The 7,672-nt window shown below is 38.9% G+C and overlaps 1 long non-coding RNA gene across 1 annotated transcript; it reads left to right on the top strand.

Moving 5' to 3' along the window:
- Positions 1 to 369: 369 nt before the first annotated feature.
- Positions 370 to 2,303, top strand: LOC146473449 (uncharacterized). The gene is made up of 2 exons (XR_014866401.1): positions 370 to 528; positions 1,910 to 2,303. It is a non-coding gene; the product is annotated as an uncharacterized LOC146473449 (long non-coding RNA).
- The last annotated feature ends 5,369 nt before the right edge of the window (positions 2,304 to 7,672 follow it).

Below are 7,672 nucleotides of genomic sequence, written 5' to 3'. Positions count from 1 at the left end.
TCAGTATAAAATGAAAACTGATACCTCGGCGTAGTTCAAGAAGAGAATTGAAATTAATATCCTAGAATTTTACTCGTCTGTTTACTTTTTCTTTCATGATTAAGTGTTATTTATCTTGCCAAAAAGACTTATGAAAGGAGCGTTTCATTAAAAAAAAAGTTAATGAAACTTTAAAACCGGCAATCTTGCCTTGTTATCGCCTTCTTATCAAAGACATACTTTCTTACTTTGGTATTTCCCACGCTAGGACAGACGCGGAAACGAAATTTGTGTCGTCACACAAGCTTTATTTAGTCAAGCATCCGTTTAGCTTCCCTGAGGGCTTTTCAACGAAAAAGCAATATTTCGATTCAAGAGATCTAATAGTCAATACTTTGTAATAACGGAAACAAATCTTTCCTCCGGTTTAAACGGTTACATAAACAAATCTAGAAAATTTTAAGAACTAATTGGAATTCAATCACTTTTCTCTTACATAAGAGAGCGCATGTGAGTCGAAACGAACACTTCTAAGCAAACCTCACGCAGGTAAGTCTCTCAGGTTATTAAATCCTCGCTGACTCTAGGCAGTATGAAGTATTTGTCAACGTTGTAAGCTAATGAAGTACTGCTCAGACGTTAGTGTCTAGCTTGCACAGCGGGCGACCAGCGAGTCGCCAATTTGGGGGTCATGCCACGTCGAGTCCTAGCTAATTTGTCGAACCAACCAAAAAATCATAGATCAGTTGTAATGATATGTGTTTACGAAAGAATATAATTTACGAAAAGCTGGCAATTTTCATATCACTGACTTGGCAGCTCAACTTGTTGCACAGACCTTGAAAAGGTCACTGTAGAACGAATTATTTCATCTGATTTAGATCAGGGCCCCTACTAACTCCAATATTTAAAATCCTTAAATAAGATTCACCATCATAGAATCATGATACAGATATTTTTTGTTCATTTTTCAACTTTATTTCACATCAACATAATCATCATCACACCAACGTCATTTACATGCAATCATGATACAGTAATTACTATGATTCGCTTAATTGTTACTAGAGCGGTTTTCAATTGAGTGTCGAAAGTAATTTCGCGTTTGCTTTGATATGCATTACTACGCTCTGTGATTGGCTAACAAAACTCGCGCCACTTTCTCAACCAATGGGAATCCAAACCAAAACCAATCGTGTTTTGGCCGCGCGCGTTTTCCCGCGCTTGGCGTCAGTTACATGCATTTGCTTCGAATTCTGATTGGCTCGTTGTGTTGTTTACGTCTGTTGCGATTGGCCAGAGTAATTACTTTGGTTTTGGTTTTACGACACTCAATTGAAAACCGCTCTATTCCATATATGGTCAGGATGTTCAACTTACAGGTATAGTGTAGGAGTGGACTGGTAGTTCAGCGGTTAAAGGAGAAGTGTACCGGGATTCGGTGTCATTACAAAAACCCACAAACGTTCTTTTATCAAAAGAAACCTAATAACAATGGTCCAGTTTTGTTACAAATCACCACCCTGGCCTCGGATGGACCGAGTCGAAAAGAAAGTGCCACCTTTTAATAAAGTATATAGCCACGTTATATTCCGGTGCATCGCGTGATCCCTGCATTTAATAAAAACATTAGTCCTGATAAAAATTAGTGCGCAATCTGTTCTTGTTATTGGTATGTTGATTTGCAGTCACTGGACTGCAACTTTAGGAAAATTTGACGGATGATAACAATCTCGTTCCCAGAGCCCGCGTTACCCTTCTCCAGCGATTGCCCGTTCCGCTGGATAAGGGTAACGCGGGCTCTGGGAACGAGATTGAGATAATAAAAGATACATGCAATGGTAATCCTCAGTCAAACTCTTCTTATCGATCTTTTTTTCCTATAATATAAGCTACAAATCTCTTCGTTTTCTCTTCTCTTTCCCTTTAGCTACAGTGTCAAGATGGCGTTCAAAGTGGTCGTGATGATTCTTCTGCTTTACTGGTGTGTTGCAGCGCATGCGCAGATAATATGTGGCAATCGAGCTGGTGGCACGGGACCATGTCCTCCAGGCTACGGAGATGTGCCCGAAAAACACGCAAGCATTGAAGACTCCGCCGAGAAATTCACGGACCCGGCACCCGTAGCACGAAGAAATAAGGCAACCAGAGATCAGTTTATGCAAATGAAGCGCCAGTCGTTTGAACACGAGGAATGAAAAGTTGTATTCAATGTTGTATTCAAAGGTCAAATCTGAAAGTACTGTCAGACCTCATCAGATGTAGATTGTAGTAATAAAATAGATCACGACGCAAATGAAATAAAGATGGGCATAGTGACACGACATGATAGTACTGATTACTCGTCGTGCGATGAACTCTGTTCCTTAAACTATATGACTGATCACGATTTCCTTTGGTTGACGAGTTCGTGAACGACGAGGAGCACCGAATCACACCTAGGTTTGTCTCTCAGAATAAATATATTGAAAATCAAATTTTTTTTATAAGTATCTTTTTAGTAATTTACAGGGGCTATCCCTGTCTTCAGGTAATTCTATAATCTTTTGCCCTCCCGGGAGGCATAGGTATATATTCTATCTGGGTTCTTTAAAGGGCCAGTGTCACCTATTTTTGTCTCACTTTGAATAGCTTAAAAACATATTTGAATCGATATAATCGTCAAAAGAATGCCTCGATTTTGTTAAAAATAACCCTAATAATGCACAGAAACTAGCTTTACTTTAATGGGCTCCTGGCATTTACTATGTTTTCGTGCGGATGGCTAGGTTGGAAATGGATTGCAACTTGAAAAGATTGACCAATTTTTTCAAGTTCCTCCTGTTTATTGTAAAGGAGTTTCTAAAAACTGATTATAGTTTGTTATTCCTCGGAGAAACCCCGTATTTTTTTGTTAGACATAAAAGGTACCTTGGCAAATTAATATTTGAGCAGTTTCGACCAAACGACAACAAAATATGCCGTGAAAATACCCCCTTAAGTCCATATGCCTTCCATTCAGGGGCACCCAACAGTTTATTTCGGTGGATATCTGTTTGGAAGGCCTAAATAGCCTCAGAAATTTGGATTTAGTCTTAAAAAATATCTGCAGTTTTTTCTGCGGCAAAATGTCAGCTCGAAGTTTCTCAACCCTAGAAAACGAATTTCTTTCCTTTTCCCGGCAAAGAGGCAAATATGTCATGAAAGTGCGAAAAAGGTGAGTTGGCATTTTCGTAAAGCCCGGCAGCAACAGCTAGATAGTAAATTTGGGGCATAAAATTCATTTTTCTTAAACTTTCTGCAACTTAATCTCAGTTGTGTAGCGCGCTTGTTTCGCCTGATTAAAGAACGAGGTATATTGCATGTGAAGCACGCTTGTTTCGCGTCGTGGCTTAAAGAACGAAGTATATAACTTGTGTAGCGCGCGTGGTTCGTGTCGTGGCTTAAAGAACGAGGTAAAAACTTGTGTAGTGCGCTGGTTTCACTTCATAACTTATTGAGCAAATCGTTGTTTGTTGATTATAGCATATGAAGTCCATTGGACTATTAGCATTGACGATGCGTCTCCAGTGGACTCCAATAAACTCCATTCGGGACGGCATTTTTATTCTCCCTAACGTTAAACTGTGTAGACTTCCGTTTCTTTTTCACCACTAGACTTCCGGCAAGTCGATGACAACACGACTTCAAAACATTACAACTTAACTTGACTTCCGGTTACTGAATTTTACGACTAGACTTTTTCTTAGTCCATCCGACTTTAGCTTTGATGACCGGAATCTGATGGTGTTTACTGGATATGCATGATTTATCGTGGTTTGAAATGATACATCAAAATTAGTCGATTGTCTTTCAATTTTGTAACATACGCCGGTTGATCATATATGTGTATTTATCTTTATTACCGCATATTCATAAAGCGCCATGCCATTCGTTTATATAACCCACTTGTATAGCATCGTCATTATTTGAAACTTTTAGAGCTGTTACATTTTTGTTACTCTGGCCCTGTAGAAGACATGTCCTACCAGTTGAAATATTGGTCTGCATTAAATTATCTCCGGTAACACAGGGGCAGATACTTGAGTCAGGTGGATTCGAAGTCCAAAAAAGTAAGTTTAAAAGAACGACCTTGTTCGCTCTTGTAAACTCACCCTGCCCCTGTGTCTCCAAGGATGGCATCTTAAATCTGCCCTGCAATCTATCCATTGTACCAGCATTGCAACTTTAAAATTGTATTTCCATGTTCTGAGTAACGCCTAGTACAGCCATCCCTTTTCGTTTAAATGGTGATCCGATTAAAAAGTTCCACGGGTTATTCTTTTTCGTCCCGTGATCCCCTGCATCCAAAGGTCAGTACAATTTTCTGGTCAACGGTTCAATAAAAACTGCGGGGGCTCTGGGGACGATACAATCTCTTACTCAGAGTCCTCAGGGTGTGTGGCCAGCGGTTTTGTCGACTGGAGAGGAAATCTGGGGAAATTGATAAAATTAATTTCTTTATTGGCTTCCCTGTTAAAGGCGCTGTCTTTCACATGCATCTTTTACCTCAGGATTTCTGCGGTAAAAATATTCCAGCACCCAGAGTCTTTCCAGGCAACCAACTACAGGCCAAAGAGACTGGGTACGAGATTAGGCCATAATTCATTCTGTTTTCCCTTCCTTTTTTAAAATTTGTAATCCCCGTGAGGTTTTAATGATAAAAACTTCAATTATTAAGAAAGCAAATAGCTGAAGCATTCTGATAATTGTAGTAAAAAGACGCCATCGTGAAATGGCCTTTTCTGCCCGACCTACAGACAGGTTATTCAAAGTGTCATGCCAGGTGGCAGATACAGTAAACACTCACATTTAAGGACGGTGCCAACTCTTGTTACTGCGCATACGTTCTGCACATCTCGAGATACTCGGGGTTCCTATGGGTGTTGCCTACTAATAAATTGTATTTTATTGTAATATAGGGATATTTTTGCGCGGTTTAAACCTATGCGGAGAAAGCAGAACTTAGCAAGTGGTCTTGGTATCCACATAGAAAACGGGGGGGGGGGGGGGGGGGTAGCCATGCATTTTTCAGAGATAATAAAGCTTCAATTTTGGAAAATAATACCATACATTGCTCTGCATTTTAGGACCTTTTAAAATTATTGCTGCTTAATTATTTTTACAAAAAAGCGTGGTTACCCCTAATTTTCTTTTCGGATTCCAATAGCCCTTGCTAAGATCTGCTTTTTCCGCATAGTCAGAAACAGCGCAAAAATACTTCGATATTAGTAGGCACCGCCTTTAAGAACCTACTTTTTTCAAGGTCAGCCTGAATAAGTCTTCATATATTTATTGTAATGTTCTTATATAGCATGTGTCTAAAATGACAAATTTTTATCCTGGAGGTTCTTTAGTTGATCCACTAGTTCTATTATGCGGGTGTTTACTGTATTTTAAAAGAACATTATGGTCATAACTGGACAGTATATGTTTAAGAAGTAAGCTGTTAGCTAAAACCTGTCCATTGGAAAAACTCTGGTGATAATAGAAAAGAACTAACAGCTTACTTTTAACATCTTTTATTAACCTTCTTTGATTTCCAATGTTAGCATGTTCTCATAACAGTGGCGTAGAAAGTAATTAAGCGATCCACAATCATCTCACTGATAAATGGATTACGGGCTTTGCTCGAATGATTTTTGACTCCTAAGATATATGACAATGGTTTCCTATTTTAAATTATCTTTAACATTTTCATTTAAAACTCAGTTTTCAAAGTTTTAAAACCCACGTTTTTCGTTTTAGCCACGGGAATGAACTTGTGCTTTTACAAAACCTGGAAGAGTCAGTGCCAATTCCATTTTACATGTTTGCTGCAATTTATGTTGGAAGGGCTGCGACCCTGCACTTTTAACGTTCACACCACAGTTGAATATCATAACAAAAAACATTTCGATTTGTCAGTTGCTCCAACACATTGCAAATTCTATTGTTGTTTGTGCAGGGTCAAGGCCCAAAAGGCAAACAAGAAAGAGGGCCACCCAACGGTTCATTTTGGTGGATATCTGTTGGCAAGGCTTTAATCGACTCAGAAATTTGGATTTAGTTGGCAAGAAAATCTATCGAGATCTCGTAAAATTGGAAAAGTGAATTCCTTCTGTTTTTGAAAGGACAAAGATGTTGTTAAAAATACTAGAAAAGGTCAGCTAACATTTTCGTAAAGCCAGCAGCAGCTAGTAAATTCGGGGATTAAGATGCCGTTCACTAAAATGTTGTGGGAATTAAACTTCCAGCTGAAGGATCCGAACTGTTCAGTCTTTATTAGCTTAAAAAAAATATGTCTTTAAAAGGGCACAAAACGATCAGTGGGGACACAGGGGACAACATTTTAGGTAATTTGCTAAAATGATTTTGTTGGGTGAATAGGTTTGTTGTGAATAGGTAAAAATTATTAAGAAAACAAAGATTATTGTTGTTGTTGTTGTTGTTGGTGGTGGTGGTAGTGGTGGTGATGATAGTGCCCCTGAAGAAAGTACTGCTCGTAATTTAAAACTTACGTTTCGTTATCAAACTCAGATCTGCCTTATCGGGAAATAAAAGCAGGTTAAAAAAAAGGGCGAATCTCTTTGTAACATTCACCTATTCAGAACCACTGAATTGGTGAAATTTTGACTCAAAGACATGTAAGGTGGAGGCTGACGTATGAGTCTGTGGATGATATGTGAACTTAAAGCAATATTTGCCTGTGGTGCCTCCTACAATGGGTATATTTTAATGTGGTTCTAAGGTTTGAGTTCCAAATAATGTGACCATTACATGAAAGCTGTTGAGTAGCCGGTTTTCCTGTGGTGCTGTTTATTGTGCTGTACAAGGTGGTTCTCAGTTTTGAGTCTGCGGATAGAATCATAAGGTGTGACCGTTTAAATGAACTCTGAGCATTTCTTCCCTGTGGTGATGTTTATTATGTTGAACAAGAAGGTTCTAATTAATATTTTCAACAAGGTAAAATTTGTCACCATTAAGGGCAGTTTAATGACACTAGCAATCAGTTTTATCCCATTGTTGCAGCGATTTTAAAGTGCTATTTGAAAGATTATTCGTTATTTGAAGATTTAAAAGCGAGTTATCGGCGACCTGATTGTGGGTAGTAGCGTGCGTGCGACTTGTGCATAAAACGAGTCAAAATTCCCCGAATGATCCCTCGAGGCACCTTATTCTCTATTGACATCGCATGCAGTCTCTTCTCACCAGACGTAATAAAATCATAATGAAAGTGAAATCACAGTGAAATTCCTCGGGAGTTTACGGAGGAGGTCGGATTTCGAGCTTCAAATCGCCACAAAAAACCGCATGAAATCTCGCCTGTGTAAACGGCCTTTTATCCATCACCCAGCAAGCTTCCGCATTCCCGGATGTATAAAGGTTGATGTAATATACTATATTCTATGGTGACATTTTCTAATCCAGCGTCTCTGAGTTAAATTAAAAAGGACTTAAACGAGATGGTCTCTTGGACTGGTTGTTGACTAGCAAGTTAATTGTACTGCTTATAATAATTAAACTGTCAAACTTCACATTTAATAGCGCTCTTGTAACAGCTATATCTCGCTATATGCTTTACATCCGTCGGAGGAATCCTGCAGCTATCGCCTATATACAGGTAATCTTTCGCAATAAATTCACTCTGAGGAAGTGCTAATGTTTGAAAAAATCTGCCAGTAGCTCTTTCTGG

This window comes from Pavona decussata, unplaced genomic scaffold (genome assembly GCF_977016875.1).
Source record: "Pavona decussata unplaced genomic scaffold, jaPavDecu1.1 SCAFFOLD_93, whole genome shotgun sequence".
In the NCBI taxonomy this organism is placed as follows: domain Eukaryota; kingdom Metazoa; phylum Cnidaria; class Anthozoa; order Scleractinia; family Agariciidae; genus Pavona; species Pavona decussata.
The sequence above is the reverse complement of the archived record's forward strand: the minus strand, read 5'-3'. Positions and strand labels throughout refer to the sequence as shown.